General features: G+C 40.8%; 1 long non-coding RNA gene across 3 annotated transcripts; it reads left to right on the top strand.

Moving 5' to 3' along the window:
* The first annotated feature begins 14,400 nt into the window (after positions 1-14,400).
* On the top strand, positions 14,401-16,614 carry LOC129863829 (uncharacterized). 3 transcript variants are annotated; one of them, XR_008761023.1, is made up of 3 exons: positions 14,401-14,449; positions 14,901-15,986; positions 16,072-16,614. It is a non-coding gene; the product is annotated as an uncharacterized LOC129863829 (long non-coding RNA). The 3 variants fall into 3 exon arrangements; XR_008761022.1 differs by having other exon boundaries at positions 14,445-14,535; XR_008761021.1 differs by lacking the exon at positions 14,401-14,449 and adding an exon at positions 14,456-14,598.
* Positions 16,615-19,926: the final 3,312 nt, after the last annotated feature.

The following is a 19,926-nucleotide window of genomic DNA, read 5'->3' on the forward strand; positions in this document are numbered from 1 at the left end:
GGTTACCAATATATTAACGTAAATATACAGTAGGCATAGGCAGTTTGCCTATATAATGTGGCCCAGTGGTCACTAACCATTTCTGAGCCGTTAGTCAAAATGCAGGCCAAGATCTACAGCTGAAATAAAAAAAATAAAAAAAACGTCTTAAAAAGCATAAGCCTATTGCAACGTTAACCTATTAAAAACAGTTATGTAGCAATGATCTAGGTTTGTTCAGTAGGCTATAGGCTCAATACATTATCACTGCATATTGGCTATTATTGAATTGCCCTGCCAATGTTGTTCTCAGACCATTATTACATAATATTTCAAAACGTGAGGTATATGATTATATGATTGCACTGGTAATATATAATTTGTTGTATTACATGTGAGGCATAAATTGAAATAATTCGCGTTTTTATTTTACTGAACTGATGGTTAGTTTCTCTCTCAGCTCTTCCTCCATCCGCTGACTGAACGAAAAGGCACACCGTCTTCCAGCTGATTGGGAAACTTAAATCGCACACGATTATCTGAGCTATCTAATTGGCCAGTGGTAGGCCTATAGGTGCTCTTGATTTGCTCTCCGGGAAGGCGGAATTTGTACCTTCAGACGCATGAGATGGTTCAAAATGGGAACACCCCATTAGCTAAAGTATTAAGGCTATCGCATGCTTCCCAGTCGAAACAGTTCACGCAAATATTGTGCCGGAATTTTGTGACGTTTTTGTTTGTTTTGGTGTAGCGCAGATTTTTTTATTGTTTGGTTGTTCACTGCACACAGCATATTGGACGCGTTTCTTTGCCCATGCGTTGACCATGTGTTGTTGACGCCTGCCAAATCTTACAATGCCTGGATATGTATTTTATGTATCAGCTAATCACATTACGTTATAGCAATCTGTCAGTTGAGGACGATGACGAGCACTCAAACATTGGTTGATGCATTTAAGGTCAGAGCAGGGTATGCAACTTTTTTCTTGATTGTCTATTATATTGACAAGATAGTCAAGTGACCGCGCTCACAATGGAAATGCATGTCCTCAAAGATGGAATGCAGGCAGAGGAGGAGAGATCTAGCCAATGAGAGGGCAGAAAAGCACGAGAACAACAGATAGAGGACTCGTCTTTGTATCTGTGCCATGATAGCGTCTGTTATCCTTATAGGGCGGCAGTTAGGCTAGCGGCTAGATCTTTGGCACAATAAACAACAGTTTGCTAGTTTCAATTCACTAGCAGACTAGATGGAAAATCTGTCGAACTGCCCTTGAGCATGGCTCTTAAACCTAATTGCGCCAGGATCACCATCAATAATGGCTGATCCCTGGCCGTGACCCCACTCTCTGAGGGTGTCTCAGACGGAGAGGGATTTGCAAAAAACAGATTTCCATTTTCACAGCACACTTGTACAGGTTACACACTTATATCAGTGCATTCATAACAACCTAACCATTGGGAAACTTTTATTAGAATAAAATAAGTCAACATTTCGGTAGCCAAAGGCCGCGTTCTCTTTTGTCAAGTTGTTGACCGTCATTGGTCACCACCTTTCAAAGTGGGTTGCATTCTGGGGCAAAAATGGTCAGATTTACATGTCGACTGCATTACCTGTACAAAAATCATGTGTTCAAAGGTCATGAAGTTTTGACTGTAGTCGACTGCAAGGTTTTGCAGTTGCTCTTCACCAACTTAATCCTGCAGCCATCACCTGCATTGTGGGAGGCTCAACTGTCAACCATGTGTACAGTAAATACTGTATATACAAATACATGTGATATTTGAGGCTCTCTCACTAGTTGATTGTATAATGTACACATATGATTTCAGTTTGAGTGTTTTGGATAAAAAAAATATTTATTAGGATCCCCGTTACACAACGCCAATGGCGACAGCTAGTCTTATTGGGGTCTGACACATAATGAAAAAGCCAGACAAAAAAAGACTACAATTTACATACATTTAAAAACATTAACGTGTGCGTGCATCAGTTACACATACAGTAAATTCGGAAAGTATTCAGCCCTTTACTTTTCCACATTTTGTTACAGCCTCATTCTAAAATGGATTCAATTGTTTGTTTTTCCCCCTCATCAATCTACACACAATACCCCATAATGACAAAGCAAAAAAAATCATAAATTAAGTATCACATTTACATAAGTATTCAGACCCTTTCCTCAGTACTTTGTTGAAGCACCTTTGGTAACGATTACAGCCTTGAGGCTTCTTGGGTATAACAATACAAGCTTGACACCTTCTTTTCTGCAGATCCTCAAGCTCTGCCAGGTTGGATGGGGAGCGTTGCTGCACAGCTATTTTCAGGTCTCTCCAGAGATGTTCGATCGGGTTCAAGTCCGAGCTCTGGCTAGGCCACTCAAGGACATTCAGATACTGGTCCCAAAGCCACCTCTGTGTTGTCTTGGCTGTGTGCTTAGGATTGTTGTCCTGTTGGAAGGTGAACCTTCGCCCCAGTCTGAGGTCCTGGACAATCTGGAGCAGGTTATTATCAAGTATCTCTCTATACTTTGCTCCGTTCTTCTTTCCCTCGATCCTGAGTAGTCTCCCAGTCCATGCCGCTGAAAAACATCCCCACAGCATGATGCTGCCACCACCATGCTACACCGTAGGGATGGTGCCAGGTTTACTCCAGACGTGAGTGACGCTTGGCATTCCGGCCAAAGAGTTCAATGTTGGTTTCATCAGACCACAGATTCTTGTTTCTTATGGTCTGAGTCTCCCTTAGGCGCCTTTTGGCAGACTCCAAGGGGGCTGTCATGTGCCTTTTACTGAGGAGTGGCTTCTGTCTGGCCACTCTACCACAAAGGCCTGATTGGTGGAGTACAACAGAGATGGGAGAACCTTCCAGAAGGACAACCATCTCCACAGAGGAACTCTGGAGCTCTGTCAGAGAGACCATCGGGTTCTTGGTCACCTCCCTGACCAAGGCCCTTCTCCCCTGATTGCTCAGTTTGGCCAGGCGGCCAGCTCTAGGAGTCTTGGTGGTTCCAAACTTCTTCCATTTAAGAATGATGGAGGCCACTGTCTTCTTCTTATTGTAAATAAGAATTTGTTCTTAACTTCTTATGGCTGCAGGGGCAGTATTGAGTAGCTTGGATGAAAAGGATCCCAGAGGTGCCCAGAGTAAACTACCTGCTCCTCAGTCCCAGTTACTAATATATGCATATTATTATTAGTATTTGATAGAAAACACTCCGAAGTTTCTAAAACTGTTTGAATGATGTCTGAGTATAACAGAACTCATATGGCAGGCAAAAACCTGAGAAAAAAATCCAACCAGGAAGTGGGAAATCTGAGGTTTGTAGGTTTTCAACTCATCGCCTATCGAATACACAGTGGGATATGGATCAGTTTGCACTTCATACGGCTTCCACTAGATGTCAACAGTCTTTAGAACCTTGTCTGATGCTTTTACTGTGAAGTGGGGCCGAAGGAGAGGGGAATGAGTAAGGTCTGCCATGAGCTGACCATGCGCGTTCATTTGAGAGCGAGCTCTGTTCTATCGCATTTCTGAAGACAAAGGAATTCTCCGGTTGGAACATTATTGAAGATTTATGTTAAAAACATCCTAAAGATTGATTCAATACATCGTTTGACATATTTCTACTGACTGTTACGGAACTTTTTGACATTTCGTCTGCTTTTAGTGAACGCGCTTCGTGACTTTGGATTTGTTTACCAAACGCGCTAACAAAAGTAGCTATTTGGACATAAATGATATACATTACCGAACAAAACAAAAATTTATTGTGGGAGTCCTGGGAGTGCATTCCGACAAAGATCAGCAAAGGTAAGTGAGGATTTATAATGCTATTTATGACTTTTTGTTGACTCGACCATTTAGCGGGTAACTGTATGGCTTGCTTTTGTGGCTGAACGCTGTTCTCAGATTATTGAATATTGTGCTTTTTCCGTAAAGCTTTTTTGAAGTCTGACACAGCGGTTGCATTAAGAACAAGTTTATCTTTAATTCTATGTAAAACATGTATCTTTCATCAAAGTTTATGATGAGTATTTCTGTTATTTGATGTGGCTCTCTGCAATTTCTCCGGATATTCTGGAGGCATTTCTGAACATGGCGCCAATGTAAACTGAGGTTTTTGGATATAAATATGAACTTTATCGAACAAAACATATATGTATTGTGTAACATGAAGTCCTATGAGTGTCATCTGATGAAGATCATCAAAGGTTAGTGATTCATTTTATCTCTATTTCTGCTTTTTGTGACTCCTGTCTTTGGCTGGAAAAATGACTGTTTTTCTGTGATTTGTTGGTGACCTAACATAATCGTTTGTGGTGCTTTCGCTGTAAAGCCTTTTTGAAATCGGACACTGGTGGGATTAACAAGAAGTGTATCTTTAAAATGGTGTGAAATACTTGTATGCTCGAGGAATTTAAATAATGAGATTTCTGTTGTTTGAATTTGGCGGCCTGCACTTTCACTGGCTGTTGTCATATCGATCCCGTTAACGGGATTGCAGCCTTTAACTGACTTGCCTAGTTAAATAAAGGCTAAATAAATAAGATAAACATACACAACAAGTAGATCACATGGTCGTTGTCACAAATATCCAGCTCATGTCCAGTCATACTCGGTGTCAGTGTGTGTCCCTCAATGTTATTCCATCTCAGTTGCAGCATTCAAATTGTGGTCATCGTCTGTCTTAAAATCACAACATTTAAGACGATGATTTATCACAGCATTTCCACAGATTGAGCCAAACACAATACAATTTAAGCATTGAGGACAGCATTTTGTTGACAGCATGGTGGTTTACACTGTCTACTGTGTGTGAATGATGGAAGACTCTTACCCCGGCAGTAGGTCCACTTAGGCCAGCACATCAACCAGTACTGGGATGCTTACTCTCAAAGTGCTGCTTGAATGTCTTCGGGTCTGTGTCTATAAAGGCCAACTATAAAATTAAGGAGTTAACAATCTGTGGCTTAGATTTCATTCAAAGTTGACACAAATGATAAACTAAGCAATATGATGCAACAAACTGCTTCACATATGAAAGACTGTGGTACACAGAGCCTGCTATCACCTCCCTCCTCATTACTGGCTAGCATGCAACCATAATTCACAGTTATTTTGGGGGCCTTCCGAGTGGTGCAACGGTCCAATGCACTGCATCACAGTGCTTGAGGCGTCACTACAGACCCGGGTTCTATCCCAGGCTGTGTCACAACCGGCCATGGCCGGGAGTCCCATAGGACGGCGCACAATTGGCCCAGCATCGTCCAGGTTAGGGGAGGGTTTGGCCGGGGGGGTTTACGCTAGAGTCGCGCTCTAGTGACTCCTTGTGGTGGGCCAGGCGTCTGCAGGCTAACTTCGATCGTCAGTTGAACGATGTTTCCTCAAGCAGGCGGGTGTTAAGAAGCACGGTTTGGTGGGTCATGTTTCGGGGGACGCATGACTTGACATTTGCCTCTCCTGAGCCCATTGGGGAGTTGCAGCGATGACACAAGATCATAGTTGGATTGCAATTGGATATCACGAAATTGGGGAGAAAAAGGGGGTACAAGAAGAAAAAAAAATGTTTTTGGTAAGATGAATAGTACACACAAAATGGCCAGAACAACTATGATAACACATCATTAGATTATTTAATGTATAGTAAGGCCTGACGGCTATAACTGTTATGCTGATGAAGGAGGACCCAAAAGCGACGTAATAGAAACAGAGTCTTTATTCCAGTCTTAAACAAACAATGATGTTCCTGGATATTATCAAAGGTAATCCAAAACAGGAAACTGAAAACCTCTTGTCAGTAGAGAGGAACGACTGGAGACGCGACCACAGACTGCAGGTCGCTTCAGGAAGGCACAGACCGTAGCTGACATAGACACCTGCTCACACGCAGCTTCTGACAAATGCAAAAACACAACAGGGCGGAACAAGGACACAGAGCAGCTAACCTCAAACAAGAATCCGACAAAGACAGAAGCGGAAAACAGAGGGAGAAATAGGGACTCAAATCAGAGGGCAAAATAGGGGACAGGTGTGAAAGAGTAAATGAGGTCGTTAGGAGAAAGAGAAACAGCTGGGAGCAGGAACGGAACGATAGAGAGAGAGAGCGGGGGAGGGAGAGAGGGAGGAGGAGAGAGAGGAATAGAAAGAGGGAAAGAACCTAATAAGACCAGCAGAGGGAAGCACAGGGACAAGACATGAAAATCAAAGACAAAACATGACAATAACACACAAAGTTACTCAATGTTAAGGCCTGTAACGGCTGTCAAAAAGGGCAACACAGCATCCACCCACTGGGCACTCTACATGCAATTAAAAATTGTGAACTCGTGAGTAAAACAGATGGGTAGATTGGTAACAACAAATCCGACATTGCATCTCTCTTTAAGCATGGCCAAGTTAATAATTATGCTGTGGAATATGTCTTAAACCACCCAGACACAAAGATACAGTCGTCCTTCTGAACTGAGCTGCAGGACAGGAATGAAATTGCTCAGGGATGTTACCATGAAGACATTGGTGATTTAAATCAGCTACAGAGTTCAATGGCTGTGATAGGAGAAAACTGAGGATGGATCAACAACATTGTAGTAACTCAACAATAATGAGCTAAATGACAGAGTGAAAATAATACAAATATTAAGGAAAAAAAAGATTGGTTTACAAACATAGTGTATGCAACAAGGCACTAAAGTAATACTGCAAAAAACACAGCAAAGGAATACACTTTTTGGCTTAAATGCAAAGCCTTATGTTTGGGGCAAATTCAATACAACACTGAGTAACTGCCTCCTTATTTTCAAGCATGGTGGTGGCTGGATCATGGTATGGAAGATCTAGTAGTCCAACCATCAGCGTTGGCTCCAGAGGGTCTTGCCACCCGGTCGGGCTAGGAGGGGAACAACGGGAGCAGAGGGACTCGGAATTGACCCTTCTTAAAAAAAAAAAAAGTCTCTGGGTCCGATGACATCCTGGTTAGTGCCAGTAAAGTCTGCAGCTGCTCCGGCATGGTACCCCGACAAGATCAGCCTTCAACCTTGGCCACGGAACCCCGTAAGACTGAATCTGGACGCTTGTTTTGCCAGCCATAGTCCAACCTCCACCATTGGCGGGAACCACAGCAGCCTTGTCAGCTGGCTGCCTCATCCATGGAGGGGGAGAGGCGGCTGTGACTCCTAATTGCCTGGGGAAGAAGCACAACTGAAATCAATGAATAGCGGGGAAAAATGCAATCACGCATGACACATTCTCAGTATGCGAAAATAGTATGTTTAATAGTATGCAACATTTAGAAAATCAAGTATGGTTTAAATCCCAGGATGTTATACTAATTTTGTCTCTTCGTCTAGTAGATTTCGATGCACACTTTTCCACAATGCATTGGAAGAGGTGGACTGCGAGTCTTCAACTAGCCATCAACAAAACTAGGCTACTTAATTGGGAAGATGCCCAAAGCTTCTGCGGTGGTGTTCAAATGTAGGCTAAGTAGTTTTTGTTCTGCTTAAAATTATCACAAGTATTGCATTGTAGGCTGCATCTTTGAAAACAGAAGCATTTTTTTATTTTATTTTTACCCAAAGTGGATTTTTGTTTTCTCTCAAAGTGTTTCTTGTTCTCTTGGTCTTCGTCAGAGCTTTTAAACTAAATGATCTTTTGATTTCTGAATGTGTCGACACCTGGGACTGGGGATGTTGCTGTGGTATTGATGTCGTGTGAATCAGGCCTTTTGTTTCAGTTTTGTAGGCTAGGTTACCTATTGAATTTATTTAATTTATGGATCAAGTCTTAGCAGTCATTCTGATCTCGTTCCCAATGATCAGTGCTTTCGTTTTTTATGTTGCTGTCCAGCTGTTCTGAATTTGCGATGCGCCCAAGTTTTTCTGTGCAATAGCCTTTTGATTTGAACATTTGAAAACTTTTAGTGTGTGTACTAAGCTATTTGATTTAATTGATATGTTACAGCACTTTGGTTTAACTAATACATATGTTGAAATGGAACCAAATTATCTGTTTCTGTCTTCAGTCTGTTTTTAAATAGGGTAGATTGTCTATATGGTCTTCTACGGTATAGATCTACTATGGTATAGGTAGGCCTATAGCTCCACTCCTATTCTATTCAGAGTTTAGAGAAATTAATACAATTAGAAATTAGCTATTATCAGGCTGGTTAATGAGATGCATGTCTGTTGAATTTGGACAAATTCACCCACACTCGGCCCCGCCCCACCTACACAGACAATCAGGAGCTGTGACTGCATTGCAGCCGTGGCATACAGCATACTTTTTACTAAACTTTACAGGCTAAATAGTATGCGACGATTAGTAGTCGTATAGTATGTAGTACGCTAGTATGGGTATTCAGACACGTCTTGTGTCTCGTTCACATGTTGGGAGCAGCATGACCTCTCTATTGGCTTCTCCATCTAAAGAATTCATCATCATTATGCCTAGTAAAATAAAGGTTAAATAAACAAATGTAAAAAATGTACTTCTCCTTCCTTACTATCAAACATAGGGACCCATGGGCCCCCATGAAACAAGGCATCACTGCTGAATTCACAGAATTTGCCCTAGCATGAGGATGCTGTGCCACTACATTATCATTATGCCCATCTTCATTGACCACAGCCTGGGGCTGTGGATCATCCATGTTGGTTGTGTGTATCGGGGATCCTGCAGACTTTGCCAAAATTAAGTTGTCACCAGAGAGGAAGGACTGAATAACCATCCTACTACCGCAACCATAGATTCACAGCAAAACACAGTTATTTTGGTAAGACGAATAGTACACAGTAAACGGCCTGAATGCCTATGATAACCATTACATTACTCAATGGCGTAAGGCCTGATGGCTATAACACACAAAACTACTAAATGTTTCATAAGGCCTGTAACTGCTGTCAAAAAGGGCAACACAGCATCCCTGGGCATTCGGGAACTCGTGAGAAAAAATCCCCAAATAGTGGTACTGTATAGGGAGTATTCGAGGCACAGATGTTCACTGCGCCAAGCCGAGTGACAAAAAAAAAACATGCAACCACCCCCCTACAAAATTATAATTTTAACTAAATAGTAGGCAATATTAAATCCCTTTTTAGTAGGGTGTCAATGTTGCAGTTGTTATTTCTGTCAAATCAAACTGGTTGAGAACCACTGCTTTATTCATACCACCTTCATGTTAGAGGGTGACATTTACCAATTTAAGCGTTGAGGGCTGTCCACACCAAGGACGATAACTATAACAATACATTATACATAACTGTAACACGTTGGAAAGCATCCACACTCAAGGAAAGTTCTACAGTAGCCTTCACCTGTCAGTCAACTGATCAAAGCATCCTACTGCACGCTGTAAGCCTATTAATAAGGTGGTAACACAGACCATTCAGTGCTTCAGGGTGTGTTCATTGTCATAGTGACAACAGCAAATAATACTTGTGGTCAGGAGTTGTGTTCGGTAGTTGTGTTGTTTTGGTCAGTTTTGTGGTCTGTAGTTGTGGTTATTGTCTAAACTACAGTTGCTGCTTGTGAAAACTGAAAGAAGTGAATAGGTGAAATATGAAGCCAGTGAATAGTGGCAGTTGTTGCTAGGCAACTGTCTTGGCAGGCCTGATCCCTCCATGGCTAAAGCCAGTGTGAGAAAGATACTAACAAACGTTTATGCTTTAAAGGAGAATATAAACACTTTAGGAAGTAAATCTTAGAAAAGAGATATATTCAATTCACTAATACCAAACATGTGCATTTAACACAACATCTCTATATTTTGTATTTTGATCGTCGACAAGGTGTATTTGAGCTATGGTCAGCGCCATTTTAAATTACCATAGTAACCACTGACACCTGTGCGTCACTGGCAGGAATCAGCAAATTCTGTGGTATTGAGTTTGTGCGGAGAGGGAATCGAAGAGAGTGGGGTTAGGTGCGGACAACAACAAGTAGTAATTCAAACAAACTGTATAGTGCCAGACTGTACGAATTGTCTCCAAAAAAATCCCTTGGTAAAAGCTACCATCGGCTGCCCAATGACCCACAACTTTTGAAGAAGTGGTTCCATGTCCTGAAGAGGAAGGATGTGCCAGCTGGAGCTAGCAGGATCTGCAGCCAGCACTTTGCGGAGGAAGACTTTGCGATGAAGGGCACTTTCGATGTGGCAACATTACCTTGAAGCCCTCTGCTTGCCCCTCAATTTTCAATGTTGAGGGTTAGGGTATAAGGGTTACTGACCGACCATCATCTACATAGCTGACTTCGTAGACAAGCCAAAGCTGAATTGAACGGAGGAGGCGACCCGGGTAATGGAGCCTGACAGGCTGACTAAATGCGAGTGTTGCAAAATAAATGTAGAAATCTATATTATTCAATTATTGCACCCACACTGCTCGCGCGCGCCAAGGGCTAAAATAGAAGTCAGTTCAATTTCTGACGCAGATCACGCTGCAAGTCCTGCCTCTCCCATCTCCTCATTGGTTTATAGAAACAGGTACTCTGTGTGACTGAAAGACGAATGAGGTCGGTGGCGGTAATGCACCTAATTTATGAAAGTTGCCAATCACAATATAAAGTCAAGAGAAGAAAATGCCTAGGAGGAGAGATGAATAGAAACGATTCGGTTGACCGTTTTATGTGTGGATTAATTGGCGGAGTAGAGGACCTTGTGCATTTCAGGTAAAATAACAACTCAATGTTTATATCCCAGGACAAATTAGCTAGCTAGCTAAATTGCCATAAAGGTTTAATGCTTTTCGACCTGTCCCCAAATTAATGTAATTGGTTCAGAGTTATAAACTGCTCAAAAAAATAAAGCGAACACTTAAACAACACAATGTAACTCCAAGTCAATCACACTTCTGTGAAATCAAACTGTCCACTTAGGAAGCAACACTGATTGACAATAAATTTCACATGCTGTTGTGCAAATGGAGTAGACAAAAGGTGGAAATTATAGACAATTAGCAAGACACCCCCAATAAAGGAATAGTTCTGCAGGTGCTGACCACAGGCCACTTCTCAGTTCCTATGCTTCCTGGCTGATGTTTTGGTCACTTTTGAATGCTGGCGGTGCTTTCACTCTAGTGGTAGCATGAGACGGAGTCTACAACCCACACAAGTGGCTCAGGTAGTGCAGTTCATCCAGGATGGCACATCAATGCGAGCTGTGGCAAAAAGGTTTGCTGTGTCTGTCAGCGTAGTGTCCAGAGCATGGAGGCGCTACCAGGAGACAGGCCAGTACATCAGGAGACGTGGAGGAGGCCGTAGGAGGGCAACAACCCAGCAGCAGGACCGCTACCTCCACTTTTGTGCAAGGAGGTGCACTGCCAGAGCCCTGCAAAATGACCTCCAGCAGGCCACAAATGTGCATCTTCTTAGGAATTGTTTATTCCAATTGATCTTAAAAGTATTATTTAAAGCAGTAAAGTCCAGAAAATTCAGTCCACCATTCTCATAAGTGTTCATTACAACAGTTTTCCTAATGTAATGGGTACAGTTTCTCCAAAGAAAGTTGAAAAGCATCTGGTCTATCTCCTTGCTTATTTTACTGTCAAGATATAAAGATAGAGTGCCATATGTTAGTCTAGAGATACCTTCGGCCTTGGTTATTAGGACTCTACCTTTTTAAAGATAAGTCCCTCTGTAGCTATTGATTTAGCTTCTTCTGGGTATTTTTAATAAGAGGGTTAAAATTTAGTAAGCCTCTAGACTTCTGATCCTTTGTAATGGTTATGCCTAAATATGTAAGTTCTTTACTGGAATACCATAATATGAAGGTGTCACACAATCTTTGACAGCTATGAGTTAACACTTATTAATGTTAATGTAACGGAATTCCGGAATTCATACGAAGAGGAGGAGTAGTGATTCGACCAAAATGCAGCGTGGTTATGTGACATAATGATTTATTAAACAAGACGAAGACGAAACGAAATACACTTGATAAACTACAAAACAAATAAACGATGTAGACAGACCTGGACACGAACTTACATATAACGTGAAGAACGCATGAACAGGAAACAGACTACATACAAAACGAACGAACGAACGATACCGAAACAGTCCCGTGTGGCGTAACATACAGACACTGACACAGGAGACAACCACCCACAAACAAACAATGTGACACCACCTACCTTAATATGATTCTCAATCAGAGGAGATGAAAACCACCTGCCTCTAATTGAGAACCATATCAGGCACCCATTAAACCAACATAGAAACACAAAACATAGACTGCCCACCAAAACTCACGTCCTGACCAACTAACACATACAAAACTAACAGAAAACAGGTCAGGAACGTGACAGTTAAGATATAGACCAGACGCTTTTGAAAAGGATTGTATCACATTGATCGATATGGGAATTTGGTTAGCGTCTTTCAGAAAAAGTGTAGTATCATCAGCCATCTGGCTTATAATAATTTCTTTACCAGCTATGGAAATACCTTGTACAGGACTATTATTTAAAGAATTTGCAAGAAGTTGGGTGATTAATAAAAACAAGTACGGGGAGATAGGACAACCTTGCCTAATTCCTCCCTTTAACTCAAATCTAGGTGAGCTGCCATATTTCAATTTGATAGAGCTGTTACCATTTGCATAGAGTGTCTTAATAGCCTTACAGAAAAAATCCCCAAAGCCAAGTCTCTCAAGGGAGTGGAAGAGAAACTGATGCTCTACTGTGTCAAATGCTTTATAAAAATCTAAAAATAATGTGAAGCTATCCTCAGTTATTAGGTCTGAGTAGTCAAGTATGTGTAATACTAGTCTGACATTGTTAGAAATATGTCTGTTCATCATGAAGACAGACTGTGTTTCATCAATGATTGCATCCAGGACTTCTTTAATTCTTTTTGCAAGTAGTAAGGCTAAATCTTATAGTCATTATTAAGAAGACAAATTGGATGCCAGTTATCAATGAGCAGAACTTCTTTTTTAGGCTTATGTATCAGTGTTATTAACCCCTGACTCATTGTAGGAGGGAGAACATTGTTTTTAATACTCTCTAAAAAGACTTCAAATAGGAAGGGAGCTACTTGTTCAGAAAATAATTTGTAATATTCTGATGTAATTCCATCAACACCTGGTGATTTATTGTCCTTTAGATGTTTGATAGACTCTATAATCTCTTCAACTTTGATGGGTTCATCACACTGTTTAGATTCTATATATATATATATATATATATATGGTGTCACTACAATGAAAAATACCTTTGGTGGTAATATTCTACACTCGGAATGTGACCCCTTTGGTCACTTTATTTGTCTTGTGATCAGTTACAATGACATTACGCTCATTACTGTAAACTTCTATGGGTACAACACCAAACATGAGAATGATGAGTTGCTTGAATCTATAGAGAAACACATACTTCATTTCATCTAAATTTCCCAATTCGTTATTATTGATAGGAGGGGACTTTAACATTACTATAGATAATTCAACTGATAGATGGCCCCCAGGTAGACCAACCAATCAGAATTTGGGTTTAATACTTTTTATGGAAAAGTTTGATCTTACTGATATATGGAGAGAGAGGTTTCCGGCCGACAGATCATTCACTTGGAGTAACAAAACAGGTTCCAGACAATCCAGAATAGAGTTTTGGCTTATATCCAAATGTATTGATAGTGAGTGTGTTACTAATAAATATCTGTACTACTCCCCTCACAGACCATAGGGCCATTTACATTGATATCAAAATATTTACCCCTGATACTAACCTTGGCAGAGCATCCTATTGGATGCTAAATAGCTCATTATTAAATAATGATATAGTTAAATTTGAGGTTAAAGATTTGCTCTCACACCTTTGGGAAAGGGCTTGTGAAGAAAAATCTTATTGCAAGAACTGGGAGCTCTTTAAATTTGAGGTGTCCAAATACCTTAGAAAATATGGTAGTAATCTTGCTAAGACCAGAAGAGCTGAGGAGGAAAAGGTGATCATTAAGATAACTTCCCTTTCTCAGAGGTCCCCAGCCGGCCTCTCGGGGGAGAAGATGGAACTAATTGAGTTACAAAATAAACTGGATAATATATATAGATTAAAAGCAGAAGGAGCCTTTATTAGATATAGGAAAAAATGGATTGAGGAGGGAGAACAGAATTCATCATATTTCTTTAGACTTGAGAAATTTCATTCTAAAAATAACACTATCCATAAATTAAACATTGATGGTGTTATTACAGATGACCAAAAATTAATCGCTAAATACTGTAGCAATTTTTACAGAAAATTGTATAGCTCTAGTACTGTCAGGAATCCACAGATATGTTTTTTAAGTCACTGAATAATGTTCACCCTATCAGTGATATAGAATCTAAACAGTGTGATGAACCCATCGAAATTAGTTCAGAGTTTGTTTTGATATTTTAACCTGCGTGTCGTCATCGCGTTTGGTGTGGGGGGACAAAATACATTTATGCACGATGGCGCACGCGCGCAGCCGGTTTGGGTTCCGTGTGAGGTAACGTTAACCAATCATGAGTCATGACTGTTATTGACTAGGCTAGCGTTAGACAATGGACAACTTTGTTGCAACTCTAGTTGAAGGTAACTAGCTAATTGCGTCGGAAGTGTTTTATGCAACACTCCCCAGCAACTAACGTTAGCGAGGTAATTGCAAAACAGTAGCCCTGTTATTAGGTAGCTACTGTAGCTAGCTTCCACCTCAGATAATCAAGTAATACATTTGACTGAGATTTGTTTTTGGAACGCTTTGATACCTCCACCTCATCTAGCTACACTGAATGAGTTACATTCAAATCCATGGTATTTCTCAGGCTATTGTTTATTTCAAGACACAATCTGTTATCCCTGAGGCCATTTTGTATATAAAATGGACAATATACAGTATATGCAGTGATTCTTGAATATAACTATAGCCTAATAGATGCCTTAATTCTTTCTACCAACAGGAAAGAACGGTTAGTACAGCATGCCAAACTGACCCCTGGGTGCCAGAGTGTTCCTCTGCTGCGGTGGAGAAGAGGTCCACCGGGACCATCACTGAAGAGCTCGGGGCCCAGCTAGATTGCGTTTACGACCATCAGTATACAACCAAGTCCTGTCTCTACGGAGAGTGAGATGAGTGAAGACCAGGACTCGCTGTATGAACCTGAGAGCTCAGAATCACAATCATTACAGTGTGAGCCAAGAGATACTATCGAAGACTGTGCGCAAGATCCGAAATACATAGTCTTTGATAGCAAGCTGAAGGAGTTGTTCAATGTCGAGCAGGTGTCATCAGTTCATCCCTGAAAATAAATGGTTTTGCCACATCACCATGGAGATGTAACAGTACCGATTGAAAGGCTATTAGCGCGCACCACCGCTAACTAGCTAGCCATTTCACATCCGTTACAGAGACATCACAAACAAAGGAGCCCTTACAAAAAAGATTGCAGTTTTGAAACTGCAGTAAAAGTGCAATAACTGCAGTCATATAGGTGTGAGGAAACAGCTGGTGACCATCGGAAGCCAGAGGTACTGTCAAATATTTTATAGTAAAATAAGAACTATATAATTATGATGATTCAAGTCAGTGACCCAGGTGTCTAATGTATTCCCTGCGTCTCAGGTACTGCCATGGGTGAGGGCATTAACGCACCACCTGTGGTACTGTGCCGCCACTACTGGTGGGAGCGTCCAGGTGCTAAAAGAAAAGTACTTATTTATCTCTAGTTACATAAATTAGATATTTCATTTTGTAGGTGACGAAGTGTGTTCAGACAGTTGAACTCAAGAGTGTACACTAAATAGTGTACACTAAATACGTGCCCAAGAGGAACAAGTTCAGCCAGCAGGGGCAAGACTCCAAGTGGCTGACTTGGACCACAATTATTCAGTGGACAGACAGAAGGCTACAAGAAAGGAGGGAGTGCTCAGTTTCAAGCAAAAGTTCAAGATGGCTGCCAGGGTGTTTGTGGTGAAACCCATCAAGGAGAAGACATGGTGTTTCCTGTCTGAGATTCTACATGGCATTGTTGACCAATGTGCCAATGGTAAGTGTACTATATTATGTCAGATGTAGACATATAGAGAGAGAAATGACCTAAAATGATTTCTGTAACTTATACCTGGCTCTAGGACCAGCGGACTCTCCTGAGTGCCCAAAGAGAGAGAGAGAGTGGCGGTCACTTTGGGAGAGCGGGCTGGTGTTCTGAAAATGGAGAGAAGGAGCAGGCCATTCAACAGTGAATTCAAAGATAGACCAATCCATAGAGGGAATCGGAGTGGAATTGTTTTTCCACAGATTTTTTACCAGTTTCAACGGATGTGCTACCTTGTCCTGGACCTGCTGTTTTGACTCGCTCTCGCTCTCTCGGACCTGCTGTCTCGACCTATGAATGCTCAGCTACGAAAAGCCAACTGACATTTGCTCCTGAGGTGTTGAAGTGTTGCACCCTCTATAACCACTGTGGTTAATATTTTGATGTAAAAAGGGCTTTGTAAAATTAATTTGATTGATTGTTTACTGTGCTGCGTGCTGTGTATTCACTAACTGTCTGAGTGATGTGCCATTTTAATAGTATATGTAACATATGTATTTTTGTAATCCTGTTTCTATGATCTGTTTCCACTACCACGTACCCAGTTTGCTTTGGATAAAGGCATATGCTAAATGGCATATATTATTGAAGCCTCCTTTGACTGCCAACGAGCTGCCCAGTGTAGTTACCATTCCTTTCCAATAGATGGCAGCCAAAGTTAGTTGAAGTCACGACTCTAGCAACAGGGGCAGGGGATTAGTGAGTGTTGACGGTAGTTTTATCTTCAAAGCAAGTTTCTCTGGTTAGACTTGAAACAGTTGTTATAGTGGCCAATCTAACTAATTCTATTTTTTAAATAAGGCCTATGGCTTGAAAAAATTACAGCAGTCTAGATTTAAATTAACTGGTTTTCAAATCAAATAAATGCCACTTAATTCTGCACATGCGCGCCTTATGGAAGAGACAACACACACAGGGATGACATGCCGTACACCTTGTCCAATTCTCCCTTGTACCCATAGGGTGAACTGGCTATAAACTGTCAGTCTGTATGCTCTGCAAACAAAATCATAAGAAAAGTTAGTCTGATACTGAAACTAAATCACAATGTATTTATAATGAGCGCGCCCCATTAATGGTTAGAATGAGATTTCATGAATCACGATGCTGTCTGCGATTCGAACGTTCGAACGTTAACGTTAGTCATCTAATCAAAAGGTTAATGCGTTACCCTCGCGCCAAACAGCGCTTGTTATAAATATCGTTAAGTTACTGATGATATATATTAAGCACCTACCCACTACTGAAGTTAGCTTTAAACAATTTATAATCAAGGTACATTTCAGCAATTATTTCACTGGCATATCGGCTGCTGACTGGTTGAGTAACCTATTCTGCCAGGAAATCCATAAGGATTAGTGACATGTCCAATACATCACCATCCAGACAGACTAACAGAACCTCTGACTGGATGTAATACATCCACTGGGATTTTGTGCTGTATCACCACCATCTCTCTACAACACACACACTCATACTCCCTAGCCATTATCTGGAAGCATCCGCACTCACACCAGTTTGTGTCACCGCTATGCCGATCCTCCATGGCTGAGATGTTTTAGGCGTGATAGCTGTGTTGTTACTTCTACGAGATCGAACTCTCTGATCTGGGGCAATGATCGGCTCAAACATGAACGTCTTCATAAGTGTATTTTATTATTATTTTTTAACCTTTATTTAACTAGGCAAGTCAGTTAAGAACAAATTCTTATTTTCAATGATGGCCTAGGAACAGTGGGTTCACTGCCTTGTTCAGGGGCAGAACGACAGATTTGTACCTCATAAACTCAGACTCGGCGATTCTGTAAATTCAGCCATTTTTTGTGAGTTCCAAAATGTTCTCTCCTGCCAGTGACGCAAAAATGCCAATATGGCGATTTACAGTTAGCTGGCGTTTGAAATCCTAGTGTTTCAATTCCCCTTCAATACTAAATAACACTGCACTCTAACCCACCAAAATGATTTCCTAGATTCATGATAGTGTTGTTAGCAGTGCTTATTTTGTAAATCAGGAGGCCCCGGAACAAAAAGTGAGAGGGGGTGACCTAGGGAGTTCTGAGGTACCTGAACACATGAGAAAATAAAAAACACATTTGTCATAAAAAAGAATGCATGCATATCATCGCATTTGCGTAATGGCATAAAGCATTAGAGGATAGGCACTTACAGAAGTTGCACATATGAGGAACATTTTTAGTAGCCTAGTGTCTGGGGAAAAATTTACTTTCATAAAATTCTACGTTATTTTACATGACTGGAGACTTTGGCAGAATCTTTTTCAGTACTGCACACATGATCGAAATGGTAGGCTACTTTGACACTGACAAACTGAGAATCTGAGATCAATAAAAACGACCTTGTCTTTAATCCATCAATAGCCTAGGCCTAGTTGTGCGGAGACACATATTGTAGGTTACAGTATGAGGAGGAAATTATAGTCCTAAAATTGCTTTCCAGTTTCACTGACTCACCCAGTGATGCATAGCTCACTCGCTGGTGATGGGCGATGCGCTTGTGCCAAAAGCCTCTGTCTCTCTTGTTTTACTTTGTAAAACAATATTTGGAAGTTGATCAAATATTTTGGTAGCCAACAGCCTAGTCTTCTATTTTCAGCAGGAGCCATTTGCTTTCCAACCTGTGTTTTCCCTTGAATTTGTATTTTAAGAATTGCGAAAGGCCTGTTATGTCTGCATGCTGTTTTTTCACTGACGGATTTGCAACACTTTCCCGACTGCAGACTATTCCTTGTTATTGGGCTACAATCCACAGCAACTCTCATCTCTCCAGGCGTTGCACTTCATCATGTATTTCCTTATAGAATCACAAGAAAGGTTATGAAGGAACTGCAGCACCCCTGATACATTTTTGACAATGTAAACATTTCAACAAAAGCAATCAAAATTAATTCGAGTTGCTTCTTGCTTAATTCTCCTGCTCCCACAAAAAAACAATGTGATTTTCAGCCTGGGCCTTATATTCTAAGAGTTGATTTGGGTTTGGCCAGCCCAGGTTTATGGTTTGCGTAACATTGTAACCTATGTTTGAGACCAATGCGAGCCAGTATCTCTCACATAACTTGAATGAGATTCGCTTTCTATGATCTCTCTGCTCTAATAGACATGAGCCTGCAACTCTCATCTCTCCAGCGTTGCACGTCATCATTTATTTCCTTATAGAATAGCGCGAATGATTCTGAAAAAACTGCAGCAAGCCTGATCAATTTAAATACATATGCCAAAGTTATAGTATTACTGCTGTCTGTTCAGAAATAAATTAAATCACTCAGAATAGTTTACTACATCACAAGAAGGCCTATAATTTACCCACAGAGCATCAATGGATAATCTTTAAAAAATAGCCTAGCTGTGGATTGTAGCCCAATAACAAGGAATAGCCTACAGTCGGGAACAGCACTGCAAATCTGTATTTGATCAACTTCCAAATATTGTTTAATAACTTCTTATGGCTGGGATCCCGTTAACGGGATCGACATGACAACAGCCAGTGAAAGTGCAGGGCGCCAAATTCAAAACAACAGAAATCTCATAATTAAAATTCCTCAGATATACAAGTATTTTACACCATTTTAAAGATACGCTTCTTGTTAATCCCACCACAGTGTCCGATTTCAAAAAGGCTTTACGACGAAAGCACAACATATCATTATGTTAGGTCAGCACCTATTCACAGAAAAACAGCAATTTTTCCAGCCAAAGAGAGGAGTCACAAAAAGCAGAAATGGAGATAAAATTAATCACTAACCTTTGATCTTCATCAGATGACACTCATAGGACTTCATGTTACACAATACATGTATGTTATGTTCGTTAAAGTTCATATTTATATCCAAAAATCTCAGTTTACGTTGGTGCGTTATGTTCAGTAATGTTTT

The sequence above is a fragment of the Salvelinus fontinalis genome, chromosome 10 (assembly GCF_029448725.1).
Source record: "Salvelinus fontinalis isolate EN_2023a chromosome 10, ASM2944872v1, whole genome shotgun sequence".
Taxonomy (NCBI): Eukaryota; Metazoa; Chordata; class Actinopteri; order Salmoniformes; family Salmonidae; genus Salvelinus; species Salvelinus fontinalis.